This window comes from Somniosus microcephalus, chromosome 24 (assembly GCF_052327205.1).
Source record: "Somniosus microcephalus isolate GS21.2 chromosome 24, FLI_Smic_1.0, whole genome shotgun sequence".
Classification (NCBI taxonomy): Eukaryota; Metazoa; Chordata; class Chondrichthyes; order Squaliformes; family Somniosidae; genus Somniosus; species Somniosus microcephalus.
In genome coordinates, this window is record NC_141010.1 from 43,048,486 (window position 1) to 43,066,642 (window position 18,157).

General features: G+C 45.4%; 11 non-coding genes across 11 annotated transcripts; all 11 read left to right on the plus strand.

Annotated features, from left to right (window-relative positions):
- The first annotated feature begins 1,446 nt into the window (after window positions 1–1,446).
- On the plus strand, window positions 1,447–1,518 carry trnac-gca (transfer RNA cysteine (anticodon GCA)). Its single transcript has one exon. It is a non-coding gene; the product is annotated as a tRNA-Cys (tRNA).
- A 1,519-nt stretch (window positions 1,519–3,037) lies between these two features.
- On the plus strand, window positions 3,038–3,110 carry trnac-gca (transfer RNA cysteine (anticodon GCA)). The gene has a single exon. It is a non-coding gene; the product is annotated as a tRNA-Cys (tRNA).
- Window positions 3,111–4,629: 1,519 nt separating this feature from the next.
- trnac-gca (transfer RNA cysteine (anticodon GCA)) lies at window positions 4,630–4,701 on the plus strand. The gene has a single exon. It is a non-coding gene; the product is annotated as a tRNA-Cys (tRNA).
- Window positions 4,702–6,220: 1,519 nt separating this feature from the next.
- Window positions 6,221–6,292, plus strand: trnac-gca (transfer RNA cysteine (anticodon GCA)). The gene has a single exon. It is a non-coding gene; the product is annotated as a tRNA-Cys (tRNA).
- A 1,519-nt stretch (window positions 6,293–7,811) lies between these two features.
- Window positions 7,812–7,883, plus strand: trnac-gca (transfer RNA cysteine (anticodon GCA)). The gene has a single exon. It is a non-coding gene; the product is annotated as a tRNA-Cys (tRNA).
- A 1,519-nt stretch (window positions 7,884–9,402) lies between these two features.
- On the plus strand, window positions 9,403–9,474 carry trnac-gca (transfer RNA cysteine (anticodon GCA)). The gene has a single exon. It is a non-coding gene; the product is annotated as a tRNA-Cys (tRNA).
- A 1,518-nt stretch (window positions 9,475–10,992) lies between these two features.
- trnac-gca (transfer RNA cysteine (anticodon GCA)) lies at window positions 10,993–11,064 on the plus strand. Its single transcript has one exon. It is a non-coding gene; the product is annotated as a tRNA-Cys (tRNA).
- A 1,519-nt stretch (window positions 11,065–12,583) lies between these two features.
- On the plus strand, window positions 12,584–12,655 carry trnac-gca (transfer RNA cysteine (anticodon GCA)). Its single transcript has one exon. It is a non-coding gene; the product is annotated as a tRNA-Cys (tRNA).
- A 1,519-nt stretch (window positions 12,656–14,174) lies between these two features.
- On the plus strand, window positions 14,175–14,246 carry trnac-gca (transfer RNA cysteine (anticodon GCA)). The gene has a single exon. It is a non-coding gene; the product is annotated as a tRNA-Cys (tRNA).
- A 1,503-nt stretch (window positions 14,247–15,749) lies between these two features.
- trnac-gca (transfer RNA cysteine (anticodon GCA)) lies at window positions 15,750–15,821 on the plus strand. The gene has a single exon. It is a non-coding gene; the product is annotated as a tRNA-Cys (tRNA).
- A 1,508-nt stretch (window positions 15,822–17,329) lies between these two features.
- Window positions 17,330–17,401, plus strand: trnac-gca (transfer RNA cysteine (anticodon GCA)). Its single transcript has one exon. It is a non-coding gene; the product is annotated as a tRNA-Cys (tRNA).
- Window positions 17,402–18,157: the final 756 nt, after the last annotated feature.

Below are 18,157 nucleotides of genomic sequence, written 5' to 3' on the forward strand. Positions count from 1 at the left end.
GCTGCTTCAGAGCTACTTTTCACCAACAGTCAATCCTTGTGGTGATGAAGCTGTAGATTGCTTATTTCGGTGATAGAGTCAGTGCAAACTGCAGTGAGAAAAGTGAAACAGCAATTTTAGTGTTGGCTTAGGGATAAATGTAACCCAGGACCATGGCTGAGCTCCCTTGACCTTCTTCAAATAATGCCATGAGATCTTTTACACCCACCAGAGCTGACAGACAAGCCTCGGTTGAATGTGTCGCCTGAAAAATGGCCCTTGCAACAAGCCAGCACTTCCCTCAGACCTAAACTGAAGTGTTAGCCTGGATTATGTACTCAAGTCTTTGGAGTTAGCTTGAACCCACAACATTTTGACTCACTAGTGCGAGTGCTACCACTGAGCTTCAGCTGATGAATAGGGCGAGCAGCCTGAGCAAACATTCTCAGAGCGAGGTCGTGCACCAAGAAAAGTGGGAGATTTTTAAATATTTGCAAAAGTTTCCACTGGCAGTGCACTACCCACCTCTTTTTCCCACAGCAGAATCCTGTCCCCAGATGGGCATTAATCCTGCGCACAAACCAGCGAGACCTTCCCCCATATGTTAATGACCTGGTGCCAGGAATGAGGCCGTGGGCATGGAGCGGGGCACCTCAGGAGCGGGTGAATATCCGGCTGGGCTGCAAATGTGCCCCAATTAAGAGAGGGTGGGGCTTGTGTGTAAATCTCAGGGCATTCTCGGTTGGATCATTCGGTTGCGAAGTTCATGGGACATTGGCTTGTGAGAGGGCTATAGCTCAGTGGTAGAACATTTGACTGCAGATTATAGAAGTTCCTGGTTGATATATAAATATCTCCTCATGAACTCCTATGTTATCACAGAGAACGATAGTTATACTCGCCGTCCGCTACACCATGTCCATAGTTACGATAGAAAGATATAATACTGAAGGAGGCCTTTAGCTCCATTGTGCCTGCACCGTGTGTTTGGCAGAGCTGTTCAATTAATCCCACTCCACTTCCCTTACCCCATAGCCCTGTAGATGTTTCCCCTTCAAGGATTTATCCAATTCCTTTTTGAAAGTTACCATTGAATCTGCTTCCACCACCCTTGCAAACAGTGTATTCCAGACCACAACAACTTGCTGTGTAAAAAAATGTCTCCACATGTTGCCTTTTTTTCCCTTGTCAATCACCGTAAATCTGTGTCCTCCGGTTACTGGCCCTTCTGCCACTAGAAACAGCTTAATTTGCACAATAAAAAACTTCCATGATTTTGAACAGCTGAAAAATAACTCTGCATAAAATTTCTCGCCAATTTTGAAAGAAGGGTGAGGAGTCTCTTTAAAGCAATGGTTAGCTTTATCTAATATTTGTTTGACATAACCCCGTCATCTTCCTATCCCTCATGGTGTCCTGCGCTATGCAACATTTTGATGTGAAGCAGAAAGCTGCCAATAGGGCTCTGGGGGTATAGCTCAGTGGTAGAGCATTTGACTGCAGATCAAGAGGTCCCTGGTTCAAATCCAGGTGCCCCCTCGTTACCATTTAGGCTCAATAATTAAAAATCTCTTTCTCCACAGTTGCTCTGTGTTCATTAACAATAATGCTGCTTCAGAGCTACTTTTCACCAACAGTCAATCCTTGTGGTGATGAAGCTGCAGATTGCTTATTTTGGTGATAGAGTCAGCGCAAACTGCAGTGAGAAAAGTGAAACAGCAATTTTAGTGTTGGTTTAGGGATAAATGTAACCCAGGACCATGGCTGAGCTCCCTTGACCTTCTTCAAATAATGCCATGAGATCTTTTACACCCACCAGAGCTGACAGACAAGCCTCGGTTGAATGTGTCGCCTGAAAAATGGCCCTTGCAACAAGCCAGCACTTCCCTCAGACCTAAACTGAAGTGTTAGCCTGGATTATGTACTCAAGTCTTTGGAGTGGGGTAGCTTGAACCCACAACATTTTGACTCACTAGTGCGAGTGCTACCACTGAGCTTCAGCTGATGAATAGGGCGAGCAGCCTGAGCAAACATTCTCAGAGCGAGGTCGTGCACCAAGAAAAGTGGGAGATTTTTAAATATTTGCAAAAGTTTCCACTGGCAGTGCACTACCCACCTCTTTTTCCCACAGCAGAATCCTGTCCCCAGATGGGCATTAATGCTGCGCACAGACCAGCGAGACCTTCCCCCATATTTTAATGACCTGGTGCCAGGAATGAGGCCGTGGGCATGGAGCGGGGCACCTCAGGAGCGGGTGAATATCCGGCTGGGCTGCAAATGTGCCCCAATTAAGAGAGGGTGGGGCTTGTGTGTAAATCTCAGGGCATTCTCGGTTGGATCATTCGGTTGCGAAGTTCATGGGACATTGGCTTGTGAGAGGGCTATAGCTCAGTGGTAGAACATTTGACTGCAGATTATAGAAGTTCCTGGTTGATATATAAATATCTCCTCATGAACTCCTATGTTATCACAGAGAACGATAGTTATACTCGCCGTCCGCTACACCATGTCCATAGTTACGATAGAAAGATATAATACTGAAGGAGGCCTTTAGCTCCATTGTGCCTGCACCGTGTGTTTGGCAGAGCTGTTCAATTAATCCCACTCCACTTCCCTTACCCCATAGCCCTGTAGATGTTTCCCCTTCAAGGATTTATCCAATTCCTTTTTGAAAGTTACCATTGAATCTGCTTCCACCACCCTTGCAAACAGTGTATTCCAGACCACAACAACTTGCTGTGTAAAAAAATGTCTCCACATGTTGCCTTTTTTTCCCTTGTCAATCACCGTAAATCTGTGTCCTCCGGTTACTGGCCCTTCTGCCACTAGAAACAGCTTAATTTGCACAATAAAAAACTTCCATGATTTTGAACAGCTGAAAAATAACTCTGCATAAAATTTCTCGCCAATTTTGAAAGAAGGGTGAGGAGTCTCTTTAAAGCAATGGTTAGCTTTATCTAATATTTGTTTGACATAACCCCGTCATCTTCCTATCCCTCATGGTGTCCTGCGCTATGCAACATTTTGATGTGAAGCAGAAAGCTGCCAATAGGGCTCTGGGGGTATAGCTCAGTGGTAGAGCATTTGACTGCAGATCATAGAGGTCCCTGGTTCAAATCCAGGTGCCCCCTCGTTACCATTTAGGCTCAATAATTAAAAATCTCTTTCTCCACAGTTGCTCTGTGTTCATTAACAATAATGCTGCTTCAGAGCTACTTTTCACCAACAGTCAATCCTTGTGGTGATGAAGCTGCAGATTGCTTATTTCGGTGATAGAGTCAGCGCAAACTGCAGTGAGAAAAGTGAAACAGCAATTTTAGTGTTGGTTTAGGGATAAATGTAACCCAGGACCATGGCTGAGCTCCCTTGACCTTCTTCAAATAATGCCATGAGATCTTTTACACCCACCAGAGCTGACAGACAAGCCTCGGTTGAATGTGTCGCCTGAAAAATGGCCCTTGCAACAAGCCAGCACTTCCCTCAGACCTAAACTGAAGTGTTAGCCTGGATTATGTACTCAAGTCTTTGGAGTGGGGTAGCTTGAACCCACAACATTTTGACTCACTAGTGCGAGTGCTACCACTGAGCTTCAGCTGATGAATAGGGCGAGCAGCCTGAGCAAACATTCTCAGAGCGAGGTCGTGCACCAAGAAAAGTGGGAGATTTTTAAATATTTGCAAAAGTTTCCACTGGCAGTGCACTACCCACCTCTTTTTCCCACAGCAGAATCCTGTCCCCAGATGGGCATTAATGCTGCGCACAGACCAGCGAGACCTTCCCCCATATTTTAATGACCTGGTGCCAGGAATGAGGCCGTGGGCATGGAGCGGGGCACCTCAGGAGCGGGTGAATATCCGGCTGGGCTGCAAATGTGCCCCAATTAAGAGAGGGTGGGGCTTGTGTGTAAATCTCAGGGCATTCTCGGTTGGATCATTCGGTTGCGAAGTTCATGGGACATTGGCTTGTGAGAGGGCTATAGCTCAGTGGTAGAACATTTGACTGCAGATTATAGAAGTTCCTGGTTGATATATAAATATCTCCTCATGAACTCCTATGTTATCACAGAGAACGATAGTTATACTCGCCGTCCGCTACACCATGTCCATAGTTACGATAGAAAGATATAATACTGAAGGAGGCCTTTAGCTCCATTGTGCCTGCACCGTGTGTTTGGCAGAGCTGTTCAATTAATCCCACTCCACTTCCCTTACCCCATAGCCCTGTAGATGTTTCCCCTTCAAGGATTTATCCAATTCCTTTTTGAAAGTTACCATTGAATCTGCTTCCACCACCCTTGCAAACAGTGTATTCCAGACCACAACAACTTGCTGTGTAAAAAAATGTCTCCACATGTTGCCTTTTTTTCCCTTGTCAATCACCGTAAATCTGTGTCCTCCGGTTACTGGCCCTTCTGCCACTAGAAACAGCTTAATTTGCACAATAAAAAACTTCCATGATTTTGAACAGCTGAAAAATAACTCTGCATAAAATTTCTCGCCAATTTTGAAAGAAGGGTGAGGAGTCTCTTTAAAGCAATGGTTAGCTTTATCTAATATTTCTTTGACATAACCCCGTCATCTTCCTATCCCTCATGGTGTCCTGCGCTATGCAACATTTTGATGTGAAGCAGAAAGCTGCCCATAGGGCTCTGGGGGTATAGCTCAGTGGTAGAGCATTTGACTGCAGATCAAGAGGTCCCTGGTTCAAATCCAGGTGCCTCCTCGTTACCATTTAGGCTCAATAATTAAAAATCTCTTTCTCCACAGTTGCTCTGTGTTTATTAACAATAATGCTGCTTCAGAGCTACTTTTCACCAACAGTCAATCCTTGTGGTGATGAAGCTGTAGATTGCTTATTTCGGTGATAGAGTCAGTGCAAACTGCAGTGAGAAAAGTGAAACAGCAATTTTAGTGTTGGTTTAGGGATAAATGTAACCCAGGACCATGGCTGAGCTCCCTTGACCTTCTTCAAATAATGCCATGAGATCTTTTACACCCACCAGAGCTGACAGACAAGCCTCGGTTGAATGTGTCGCCTGAAAAATGGCCCTTGCAACAAGCCAGCACTTCCCTCAGACCTAAACTGAAGTGTTAGCCTGGATTATGTACTCAAGTCTTTGGAGTGGGGTAGCTTGAACCCACAACATTTTGACTCACTAGTGCGAGTGCTACCACTGAGCTTCAGCTGATGAATAGGGCGAGCAGCCTGAGCAAACATTCTCAGAGCGAGGTCGTGCACCAAGAAAAGTGGGAGATTTTTAAATATTTGCAAAAGTTTCCACTGGCAGTGCACTACCCACCTCTTTTTCCCACAGCAGAATCCTGTCCCCAGATGGGCATTAATCCTGCGCACAAACCAGCGAGACCTTCCCCCATATGTTAATGACCTGGTGCCAGGAATGAGGCCGTGGGCATGGAGTGGGGCACCTCAGGAGCGGGTGAATATCCGGCTGGGCTGCAAATGTGCCCCAATTAAGAGAGGGTGGGGCTTGTGTGTAAATCTCAGGGCATTCTCGGTTGGATCATTCGGTTGCGAAGTTCATGGGACATTGGCTTGTGAGAGGGCTATAGCTCAGTGGTAGAACATTTGACTGCAGATTATAGAAGTTCCTGGTTGATATATAAATATCTCCTCATGAACTCCTATGTTATCACAGAGAACGATAGTTATACCCGCCGTCCGCTACACCATGTCCATAGTTACGATAGAAAGATATAATACTGAAGGAGGCCTTTAGCTCCATTGTGCCTGCACCGTGTGTTTGGCAGAGCTGTTCAATTAATCCCACTCCACTTCCCTTACCCCATAGCCCTGTAGATGTTTCCCCTTCAAGGATTTATCCAATTCCTTTTTGAAAGTTACCATTGAATCTGCTTCCACCACCCTTGCAAACAATGCATTCCAGACCACAACAACTCGCTGTGTAAAAAAATGTCTCCACATGTTGCCTTTTTTTCCCTTGTCAATCACCGTAAATCTGTGTCCTCTGATTACTGGCCCTTCTGCCACTAGAAACAGCTTAATTTGCACAATAAAAAACTTGCATGATTTTGAACAGCTGAAAAATAACTCTGCATAAAATTTCTTGCCAATTTTGAAAGAAGGGTGAGGAGTCTCTTTAAAGCAATGGTTAGCTTTATCTAATATTTGTTTGACATGACCCCGTCATCTTCCTATCCCTCATGGTGTCCTGCGCTATGCAACATTTTGATGTGAAGCAGAAAGGTGCCAATAGGTCGCTGGGTGTATAGCTCAGTGGTAGAGCATTTGACTGCAGATCAAGAGGTCCCTGGTTCAAATCCAGGTGCCCCCTCGTTACCATTTAGGCTCAATAATTAAAAATCTCTTTCTCCACAGTTGCTCTGTGTTCATTAACAATAATGCTGCTTCAGAGCTACTTTTCACCAACAGTCAATCCTTGTGGTGATGAAGCTGCAGATTGCTTATTTCGGTGATAGAGTCAGCGCAAACTGCAGTGAGAAAAGTGAAACAGCAATTTTAGTGTTGGTTTAGGGATAAATGTAACCCAGGACCATGGCTGAGCTCCCTTGACCTTCTTCAAATAATGCCATGAGATCTTTTACACCCACCAGAGCTGACAGACAAGCCTCGGTTGAATGTGTCGCCTGAAAAATGGCCCTTGCAACAAGCCAGCACTTCCCTCAGACCTAAACTGAAGTGTTAGCCTGGATTATGTACTCAAGTCTTTGGAGTGGGGTAGCTTGAACCCACAACATTTTGACTCACTAGTGCGAGTGCTACCACTGAGCTTCAGCTGATGAATAGGGCGAGCAGCCTGAGCAAACATTCTCAGAGCGAGGTCGTGCACCAAGAAAAGTGGGAGATTTTTAAATATTTGCAAAAGTTTCCACTGGCAGTGCACTACCCACCTCTTTTTCCCACAGCAGAATCCTGTCCCCAGATGGGCATTAATGCTGCGCACAGACCAGCGAGACCTTCCCCCATATTTTAATGACCTGGTGCCAGGAATGAGGCCGTGGGCATGGAGCGGGGCACCTCAGGAGCGGGTGAATATCCGGCTGGGCTGCAAATGTGCCCCAATTAAGAGAGGGTGGGGCTTGTGTGTAAATCTCAGGGCATTCTCGGTTGGATCATTCGGTTGCGAAGTTCATGGGACATTGGCTTGTGAGAGGGCTATAGCTCAGTGGTAGAACATTTGACTGCAGATTATAGAAGTTCCTGGTTGATATATAAATATCTCCTCATGAACTCCTATGTTATCACAGAGAACGATAGTTATACTCGCCGTCCGCTACACCATGTCCATAGTTACGATAGAAAGATATAATACTGAAGGAGGCCTTTAGCTCCATTGTGCCTGCACCGTGTGTTTGGCAGAGCTGTTCAATTAATCCCACTCCACTTCCCTTACCCCATAGCCCTGTAGATGTTTCCCCTTCAAGGATTTATCCAATTCCTTTTTGAAAGTTACCATTGAATCTGCTTCCACCACCCTTGCAAACAGTGTATTCCAGACCACAACAACTTGCTGTGTAAAAAAATGTCTCCACATGTTGCCTTTTTTTCCCTTGTCAATCACCGTAAATCTGTGTCCTCCGGTTACTGGCCCTTCTGCCACTAGAAACAGCTTAATTTGCACAATAAAAAACTTCCATGATTTTGAACAGCTGAAAAATAACTCTGCATAAAATTTCTCGCCAATTTTGAAAGAAGGGTGAGGAGTCTCTTTAAAGCAATGGTTAGCTTTATCTAATATTTGTTTGACATAACCCCGTCATCTTCCTATCCCTCATGGTGTCCTGCGCTATGCAACATTTTGATGTGAAGCAGAAAGCTGCCAATAGGGCTCTGGGGGTATAGCTCAGTGGTAGAGCATTTGACTGCAGATCAAGAGGTCCCTGGTTCAAATCCAGGTGCCCCCTCGTTACCATTTAGGCTCAATAATTAAAAATCTCTTTCTCCACAGTTGCTCTGTGTTCATTAACAATAATGCTGCTTCAGAGCTACTTTTCACCAACAGTCAATCCTTGTGGTGATGAAGCTGCAGATTGCTTATTTCGGTGATAGAGTCAGCGCAAACTGCAGTGAGAAAAGTGAAACAGCAATTTTAGTGTTGGTTTAGGGATAAATGTAACCCAGGACCATGGCTGAGCTCCCTTGACCTTCTTCAAATAATGCCATGAGATCTTTTACACCCACCAGAGCTGACAGACAAGCCTCGGTTGAATGTGTCGCCTGAAAAATGGCCCTTGCAACAAGCCAGCACTTCCCTCAGACCTAAACTGAAGTGTTAGCCTGGATTATGTACTCAAGTCTTTGGAGTGGGGTAGCTTGAACCCACAACATTTTGACTCACTAGTGCGAGTGCTACCACTGAGCTTCAGCTGATGAATAGGGCGAGCAGCCTGAGCAAACATTCTCAGAGCGAGGTCGTGCACCAAGAAAAGTGGGAGATTTTTAAATATTTGCAAAAGTTTCCACTGGCAGTGCACTACCCACCTCTTTTTCCCACAGCAGAATCCTGTCCCCAGATGGGCATTAATGCTGCGCACAGACCAGCGAGACCTTCCCCCATATTTTAATGACCTGGTGCCAGGAATGAGGCCGTGGGCATGGAGCGGGGCACCTCAGGAGCGGGTGAATATCCGGCTGGGCTGCAAATGTGCCCCAATTAAGAGAGGGTGGGGCTTGTGTGTAAATCTCAGGGCATTCTCGGTTGGATCATTCGGTTGCGAAGTTCATGGGACATTGGCTTGTGAGAGGGCTATAGCTCAGTGGTAGAACATTTGACTGCAGATTATAGAAGTTCCTGGTTGATATATAAATATCTCCTCATGAACTCCTATGTTATCACAGAGAACGATAGTTATACTCGCCGTCCGCTACACCATGTCCATAGTTACGATAGAAAGATATAATACTGAAGGAGGCCTTTAGCTCCATTGTGCCTGCACCGTGTGTTTGGCAGAGCTGTTCAATTAATCCCACTCCACTTCCCTTACCCCATAGCCCTGTAGATGTTTCCCCTTCAAGGATTTATCCAATTCCTTTTTGAAAGTTACCATTGAATCTGCTTCCACCACCCTTGCAAACAGTGTATTCCAGACCACAACAACTTGCTGTGTAAAAAAATGTCTCCACATGTTGCCTTTTTTTCCCTTGTCAATCACCGTAAATCTGTGTCCTCCGGTTACTGGCCCTTCTGCCACTAGAAACAGCTTAATTTGCACAATAAAAAACTTCCATGATTTTGAACAGCTGAAAAATAACTCTGCATAAAATTTCTCGCCAATTTTGAAAGAAGGGTGAGGAGTCTCTTTAAAGCAATGGTTAGCTTTATCTAATATTTGTTTGACATAACCCCGTCATCTTCCTATCCCTCATGGTGTCCTGCGCTATGCAACATTTTGATGTGAAGCAGAAAGCTGCCCATAGGGCTCTGGGGGTATAGCTCAGTGGTAGAGCATTTGACTGCAGATCAAGAGGTCCCTGGTTCAAATCCAGGTGCCCCCTCGTTACCATTTAGGCTCAATAATTAAAAATCTCTTTCTCCACAGTTGCTCTGTGTTTATTAACAATAATGCTGCTTCAGAGCTACTTTTCACCAACAGTCAATCCTTGTGGTGATGAAGCTGTAGATTGCTTATTTCGGTGATAGAGTCAGTGCAAACTGCAGTGAGAAAAGTGAAACAGCAATTTTAGTGTTGGTTTAGGGATAAATGTAACCCAGGACCATGGCTGAGCTCCCTTGACCTTCTTCAAATAATGCCATGAGATCTTTTACACCCACCAGAGCTGACAGACAAGCCTCGGTTGAATGTGTCGCCTGAAAAATGGCCCTTGCAACAAGCCAGCACTTCCCTCAGACCTAAACTGAAGTGTTAGCCTGGATTATGTACTCAAGTCTTGGAGTGGGGTAGCTTGAACCCACAACATTTTGACTCACTAGTGCGAGTGCTACCACTGAGCTTCAGCTGATGAATAGGGCGAGCAGCCTGAGCAAACATTCTCAGAGCGAGGTCGTGCACCAAGAAAAGTGGGAGATTTTTAAATATTTGCAAAAGTTTCCACTGGCAGTGCACTACCCACCTCTTTTTCCCACAGCAGAATCCTGTCCCCAGATGGGCATTAATCCTGCGCACAAACCAGCGAGACCTTCCCCCATATGTTAATGACCTGGTGCCAGGAATGAGGCCGTGGGCATGGAGCGGGGCACCTCAGGAGCGGGTGAATATCCGGCTGGGCTGCAAATGTGCCCCAATTAAGAGAGGGTGGGGCTTGTGTGTAAATCTCAGGGCATTCTCGGTTGGATCATTCGGTTGCGAAGTTCATGGGACATTGGCTTGTGAGAGGGCTATAGCTCAGTGGTAGAACATTTGACTGCAGATTATAGAAGTTCCTGGTTGATATATAAATATCTCCTCATGAACTCCTATGTTATCACAGAGAACGATAGTTATACCCGCCGTCCGCTACACCATGTCCATAGTTACGATAGAAAGATATAATACTGAAGGAGGCCTTTAGCTCCATTGTGCCTGCACCGTGTGTTTGGCAGAGCTGTTCAATTAATCCCACTCCACTTCCCTTACCCCATAGCCCTGTAGATGTTTCCCCTTCAAGGATTTATCCAATTCCTTTTTGAAAGTTACCATTGAATCTGCTTCCACCACCCTTGCAAACAGTGTATTCCAGACCACAACAACTTGCTGTGTAAAAAAATGTCTCCACATGTTGCCTTTTTTTCCCTCGTCAATCACCGTAAATCTGTGTCCTCCGGTTACTGGCCCTTCTGCCACTAGAAACAGCTTAATTTGCACAATAAAAAACTTCCATGATTTTGAACAGCTGAAAAATAACTCTGCATAAAATTTCTCGCCAATTTTGAAAGAAGGGTGAGGAGTCTCTTTAAAGCAATGGTTAGCTTTATCTAATATTTGTTTGACATGACCCCGTCATCTTCCTATCCCTCATGGTGTCCTGCGCTATGCAACATTTTGATGTGAAGCAGAAAGCTGCCAATAGGGCTCTGGGGGTATAGCTCAGTGGTAGAGCATTTGACTGCAGATCAAGAGGTCCCTGGTTCAAATCCAGGTGCCCCCTCGTTACCATTTAGGCTCAATAATTAAAAATCTCTTTCTCCACAGTTGCTCTGTGTTCATTAACAATAATGCTGCTTCAGAGCTACTTTTCACCAACAGTCAATCCTTGTGGTGATGAAGCTGTAGATTGCTTATTTCGGTGATAGAGTCAGCGCAAACTGCAGTGAGAAAAGTGAAACAGCAATTTTAGTGTTGGTTTAGGGATAAATGTAACCCAGGACCATGGCTGAGCTCCCTTGACCTTCTTCAAATAATGCCATGAGATCTTTTACACCCACCAGAGCTGACAGACAAGCCTCGGTTGAATGTGTCGCCTGAAAAATGGCCCTTGCAACAAGCCAGCACTTCCCTCAGACCTAAACTGAAGTGTTAGCCTGGATTATGTACTCAAGTCTTTGGAGTGGGGTAGCTTGAACCCACAACATTTTGACTCACTAGTGCGAGTGCTACCACTGAGCTTCAGCTGATGAATAGGGCGAGCAGCCTGAGCAAACATTCTCAGAGCGAGGTCGTGCACCAAGAAAAGTGGGAGATTTTTAAATATTTGCAAAAGTTTCCACTGGCAGTGCACTACCCACCTCTTTTTCCCACAGCAGAATCCTGTCCCCAGATGGGCATTAATCCTGCGCACAGACCAGCGAGACCTTCCCCCATATTTTAATGACCTGGTGCCAGGAATGAGGCCGTGGGCATGGAGCGGGGCACCTCAGGAGCGGGTGAATATCCGGCTGGGCTGCAAATGTGCCCCAATTAAGAGAGGGTGGGGCTTGTGTGTAAATCTCAGGGCATTCTCGGTTGGATCATTCGGTTGCGAAGTTCATGGGACATTGGCTTGTGAGAGGGCTATAGCTCAGTGGTAGAACATTTGACTGCAGATTATAGAAGTTCCTGGTTGATATATAAATATCTCCTCATGAACTCCTATGTTATCACAGAGAACGATAGTTATACCCGCCGTCCGCTACACCATGTCCATAGTTACGATAGAAAGATATAATACTGAAGGAGGCCTTTAGCTCCATTGTGCCTGCACCGTGTGTTTGGCAGAGCTGTTCAATTAATCCCACTCCACTTCCCTTACCCCATAGCCCTGTAGATGTTTCCCCTTCAAGGATTTATCCAATTCCTTTTTGAAAGTTACCATTGAATCTGCTTCCACCACCCTTGCAAACAGTGTATTCCAGACCACAACAACTTGCTGTGTAAAAAAATGTCTCCACATGTTGCCTTTTTTTCCCTCGTCAATCACCGTAAATCTGTGTCCTCCGGTTACTGGCCCTTCTGCCACTAGAAACAGCTTAATTTGCACAATAAAAAACTTCCATGATTTTGAACAGCTGAAAAATAACTCTGCATAAAATTTCTCGCCAATTTTGAAAGAAGGGTGAGGAGTCTCTTTAAAGCAATGGTTAGCTTTATCTAATATTTGTTTGACATGACCCCGTCATCTTCCTATCCCTCATGGTGTCCTGCGCTATGCAACATTTTGATGTGAAGCAGAAAGCTGCCAATAGGGCTCTGGGGGTATAGCTCAGTGGTAGAGCATTTGACTGCAGATCAAGAGGTCCCTGGTTCAAATCCAGGTGCCCCCTCGTTACCATTTAGGCTCAATAATTAAAAATCTCTTTCTCCACAGTTGCTCTGTGTTCATTAACAATAATGCTGCTTCAGAGCTACTTTTCACCAACAGTCAATCCTTGTGGTGATGAAGCTGTAGATTGCTTATTTCGGTGATAGAGTCAGCGCAAACTGCAGTGAGAAAAGTGAAACAGCAATTTTAGTGTTGGTTTAGGGATAAATGTAACCCAGGACCATGGCTGAGCTCCCTTGACCTTCTTCAAATAATGCCATGAGATCTTTTACACCCACCAGAGCTGACAGACAAGCCTCGGTTGAATGTGTCGCCTGAAAAATGGCCCTTGCAACAAGCCAGCACTTCCCTCAGACCTAAACTGAAGTGTTAGCCTGGATTATGTACTCAAGTCTTTGGAGTGGGGTAGCTTGAACCCACAACATTTTGACTCACTAGTGCGAGTGCTACCACTGAGCTTCAGCTGATGAATAGGGCGAGCAGCCTGAGCAAACATTCTCAGAGCGAGGTCGTGCACCAAGAAAAGTGGGAGATTTTTAAATATTTGCAAAAGTTTCCACTGGCAGTGCACTACCCACCTCTTTTTCCCACAGCAGAATCCTGTCCCCAGATGGGCATTAATCCTGCGCACAGACCAGCGAGACCTTCCCCCATATTTTAATGACCTGGTGCCAGGAATGAGGCCGTGGGCATGGAGCGGGGCACCTCAGGAGCGGGTGAATATCCGGCTGGGCTGCAAATGTGCCCCAATTAAGAGAGGGTGGGGCTTGTGTGTAAATCTCAGGGCATTCTCGGTTGGATCATTCGGTTGCGAAGTTCATGGGACATTGGCTTGTGAGAGGGCTATAGCTCAGTGGTAGAACATTTGACTGCAGATTATAGAAGTTCCTGGTTGATATATAAATATCTCCTCATGAACTCCTATGTTATCACAGAGAACGATAGTTATACCCGCCGTCCGCTACACCATGTCCATAGTTACGATAGAAAGATATAATACTGAAGGAGGCCTTTAGCTCCATTGTGCCTGCACCGTGTGTTTGGCAGAGCTGTTCAATTAATCCCACTCCACTTCCCTTACCCCATAGCCCTGTAGATGTTTCCCCTTCAAGGATTTATCCAATTCCTTTTTGAAAGTTACCATTGAATCTGCTTCCACCACCCTTGCAAACAGTGCATTCCAGACCACAACAACTCGCTGTGTAAAAAAATGTCTCCACATGTTGCCTTTTTTTCCCTTGTCAATCACCATAAATCTGTGTCCTCTGGTTACTGGCCCTTCTGCCACTAGAAACAGCTTAATTTGCACAATAAAAAACTTGCATGATTTTGAACAGCTGAAAAATAACTCTGCATAAAATTTCTTGCCAATTTTGAAAGAAAGGTGAGGAGTCTCTTTAAAGCAATGGTTAGCTTTATCTAATATTTGTTTGACATGACCCCGTCATCTTCCTATCCCTCATGGTGTCCTGCGCTATGCAACATTTTGATGTGAAGCAGAAAGCTGCCAATAGGGCTCTGGGGGTATAGCTCAGTGGTAGAGCATTTGACTGCAGATCAAGAGGTCCCTGGTTCAAATCCAGGTGCCCCCTCGTTACCATTTAGGCTCAATAATTAAAAATCTCTTTCTCCACAGTTGCTCTGTGTTTATTAACAATAATGCTGCTTCAGAGCTACTTTTCACCAACAGTCAATCCTTGTGGTGATGAAGCTGTAGATTGCTTATTTCGGTGATAGAGTCAGTGCAAACTGCAGTGAGAAAAGTGAAACAGCAATTTTTGTGTTGGTTTAGGGATAAATGTAACCCAGGACCATGGCTGAGCTCCCTTGACCTTCTTCAAATAATGCCATGAGATCTTTTACACCCACCAGAGCTGACAGACAAGCCTCGGTTGAATGTGTCGCCTGAAAAATGGCCCTTGCAACAAGCCAGCACTTCCCTCAGACCTAAACTGAAGTGTTAGCCTGGATTATGTACTCAAGTCTTTGGAGTGGGGTAGCTTGAACCCACAACATTTTGACTCACTAGTGCGAGTGCTACCACTGAGCTTCAGCTGATGAATAGGGCGAGCAGCCTGAGCAAACATTCTCAGAGCGAGGTCGTGCACCAAGAAAAGTGGGAGATTTTTAAATATTTGCAAAAGTTTCCACTGGCAGTGCACTACCCACCTCTTTTTCCCACAGCAGAATCCTGTCCCCAGATGGGCATTAATCCTGCGCACAGACCAGCGAGACCTTCCCCCATATTTTAATGACCTGGTGCCAGGAATGAGGCCGTGGGCATGGAGCGGGTGAATATCCGGCTGGGCTGCAAATGTGCCCCAATTAAGAGAGGGTGGGGCTTGTGTGTAAATCTCAGGGCATTCTCGGTTGGATCATTCGGTTGCGAAGTTCATGGGACATTGGCTTGTGAGAGGGCTATAGCTCAGTGGTAGAACATTTGACTGCAGATTATAGAAGTTCCTGGTTGATATATAAATATCTCCTCATGAACTCCTATGTTATCACAGAGAACGATAGTTATACCCGCCGTCCGCTACACCATGTCCATAGTTACGATAGAAAGATATAATACTGAAGGAGGCCTTTAGCTCCATTGTGCCTGCACCGTGTGTTTGGCAGAGCTGTTCAATTAATCCCACTCCACTTCCCTTACCCCATAGCCCTGTAGATGTTTCCCCTTCAAGGATTTATCCAATTCCTTTTTGAAAGTTACCATTGAATCTGCTTCCACCACCCTTGCAAACAGTGTATTCCAGACCACAACAACTTGCTGTGTAAAAAAATGTCTCCACATGTTGCCTTTTTTTCCCTTGTCAATCACCGTAAATCTGTGTCCTCCGGTTACTGGCCCTTCTGCCACTAGAAACAGCTTAATTTGCACAATAAAAAACTTCCATGATTTTGAACAGCTGAAAAATAACTCTGCATAAAATTTCTCGCCAATTTTGAAAGAAGGGTGAGGAGTCTCTTTAAAGCAATGGTTAGCTTTATCTAATATTTGTTTGACATGACCCCGTCATCTTCCTATCCCTCATGGTGTCCTGCGCTATGCAACATTTTGATGTGAAGCAGAAAGCTGCCAATAGGGCTCTGGGGGTATAGCTCAGTGGTAGAGCATTTGACTGCAGATCAAGAGGTCCCTGGTTCAAATCCAGGTGCCCCCTCGTTACCATTTAGGCTCAATAATTAAAAATCTCTTTCTCCACAGTTGCTCTGTGTTCATTAACAATAATGCTACTTTTCACCAACAGTCAATCCTTGTGGTGATGAAGCTGTAGATTGCTTATTTCGGTGATAGAGTCAGCGCAAACTGCAGTGTGAAAAGTGAAACAGCAATTTTAGTGTTGGTTTAGGGATAAATGTAACCCAGGACCATGGCTGAGCTCCCTTGACCTTCTTCAAATAATGCCATGAGATCTTTTACACCCACCAGAGCTGACAGACAAGCCTTGGTTGAATGTGTCGCCTGAAAAATGGCCCTTGCAACAAGCCAGCACTTCCCTCAGACCTAAACTGAAGTGATAGCCTGGATTATGTACTCAAGTCTTTGGAGTGGGGTAGCTTGAACCCACAACATTTTGACTCACTAGTGCGAGTGCTACCACTGAGCTTCAGCTGATGAATAGGGCGAGCAGCCTGAGCAAACATTCTCAGAGCGAGGTCGTGCACCAAGAAAAGTGGGAGATTTTTAAATATTTGCAAAAGTTTCCACTGGCAGTGCACTACCCACCTCTTTTTCCCACAGCAGAATCCTGTCCCCAGATGGGCATTAATCCTGCGCACAGACCAGCGAGACCTTCCCCCATATTTTAATGACCTGGTGCCAGGAATGAGGCCGTGGGCATGGAGCGGGGCACCTCAGGAGCGGGTGAATATCCGGCTGGGCTGCAAATGTGCCCCAATTAAGAGAGGGTGGGGCTTGTGTGTAAATCTCAGGGCATTCTCGGTTGGATCATTCGGTTGCGAAGTTCATGGGACATTGGCTTGTGAGAGGGCTATAGCTCAGTGGTAGAACATTTGACTGCAGATTATAGAAGTTCCTGGTTGATATATAAATATCTCCTCATGAACTCCTATGTTATCGCAGAGAACGATAGTTATACCCGCCGTCCGCTACACCATGTCCATAGTTACGATAGAAAGATATAATACTGAAGGAGGCCTTTAGCTCCATTGTGCCTGCACCGTGTGTTTGGCAGAGCTGTTCAATTAATCCCACTCCACTTCCCTTACCCCATAGCCCTGTAGATGTTTCCCCTTCAAGGATTTATCCAATTCCTTTTTGAAAGTTACCATTGAATCTGCTTCCACCACCCTTGCAAACAGTGTATTCCAGACCACAACAACTTGCTGTGTAAAAAAATGTCTCCACATGTTGCCTTTTTTTCCCTTGTCAATCACCGTAAATCTGTGTCCTCCGGTTACTGGCCCTTCTGCCACTAGAAACAGCTTAATTTGCACAATAAAAAACTTCCATGATTTTGAACAGCTGAAAAATAACTCTGCATAAAATTTCTCGCCAATTTTGAAAGAAGGGTGAGGAGTCTCTTTAAAGCAATGGTTAGCTTTATCTAATATTTGTTTGACATGACCCCGTCATCTTCCTATCCCTCATGGTGTCCTGCGCTATGCAACATTTTGATGTGAAGCAGAAAGCTGCCAATAGGGCTCTGGGGGTATAGCTCAGTGGTAGAGCATTTGACTGCAGATCAAGAGGTCCCTGGTTCAAATCCAGGTGCCCCCTCGTTACCATTTAGGCTCAATAATTAAAAATCTCTTTCTCCACAGTTGCTCTGTGTTCATTAACAATAATGCTGCTTCAGAGCTACTTTTCACCAACAGTCAATCCTTGTGGTGATGAAGCTGTAGATTGCTTATTTCGGTGATAGAGTCAGCGCAAACTGCAGTGAGAAAAGTGAAACAGCAATTTTAGTGTTGGTTTAGGGATAAATGTAACCCAGGACCATGGCTGAGCTCCCTTGACCTTCTTCAAATAATGCCATGAGATCTTTTACACCCACCAGAGCTGACAGACAAGCCTCGGTTGAATGTGTCGCCTGAAAAATGGCCCTTGCAACAAGCCAGCACTTCCCTCAGACCTAAACTGAAGTGTTAGCCTGGATTATGTACTCAAGTCTTTGGAGTGGGGTAGCTTGAACCCACAACATTTTGACTCACTAGTGCGAGTGCTACCACTGAGCTTCAGCTGATGAATAGGGCGAGCAGCCTGAGCAAACATTCTCAGAGCGAGGTCGTGCACCAAGAAAAGTGGGAGATTTTTAAATATTTGCAAAAGTTTCCACTGGCAGTGCACTACCCACCTCTTTTTCCCACAGCAGAATCCTGTCCCCAGATGGGCATTAATCCTGCGCACAGACCAGCGAGACCTTCCCCCATATTTTAATGACCTGGTGCCAGGAATGAGGCCGTGGGCATGGAGCGGGTGAATATCCGGCTGGGCTGCAAATGTGCCCCAATTAAGAGAGGGTGGGGCTTGTGT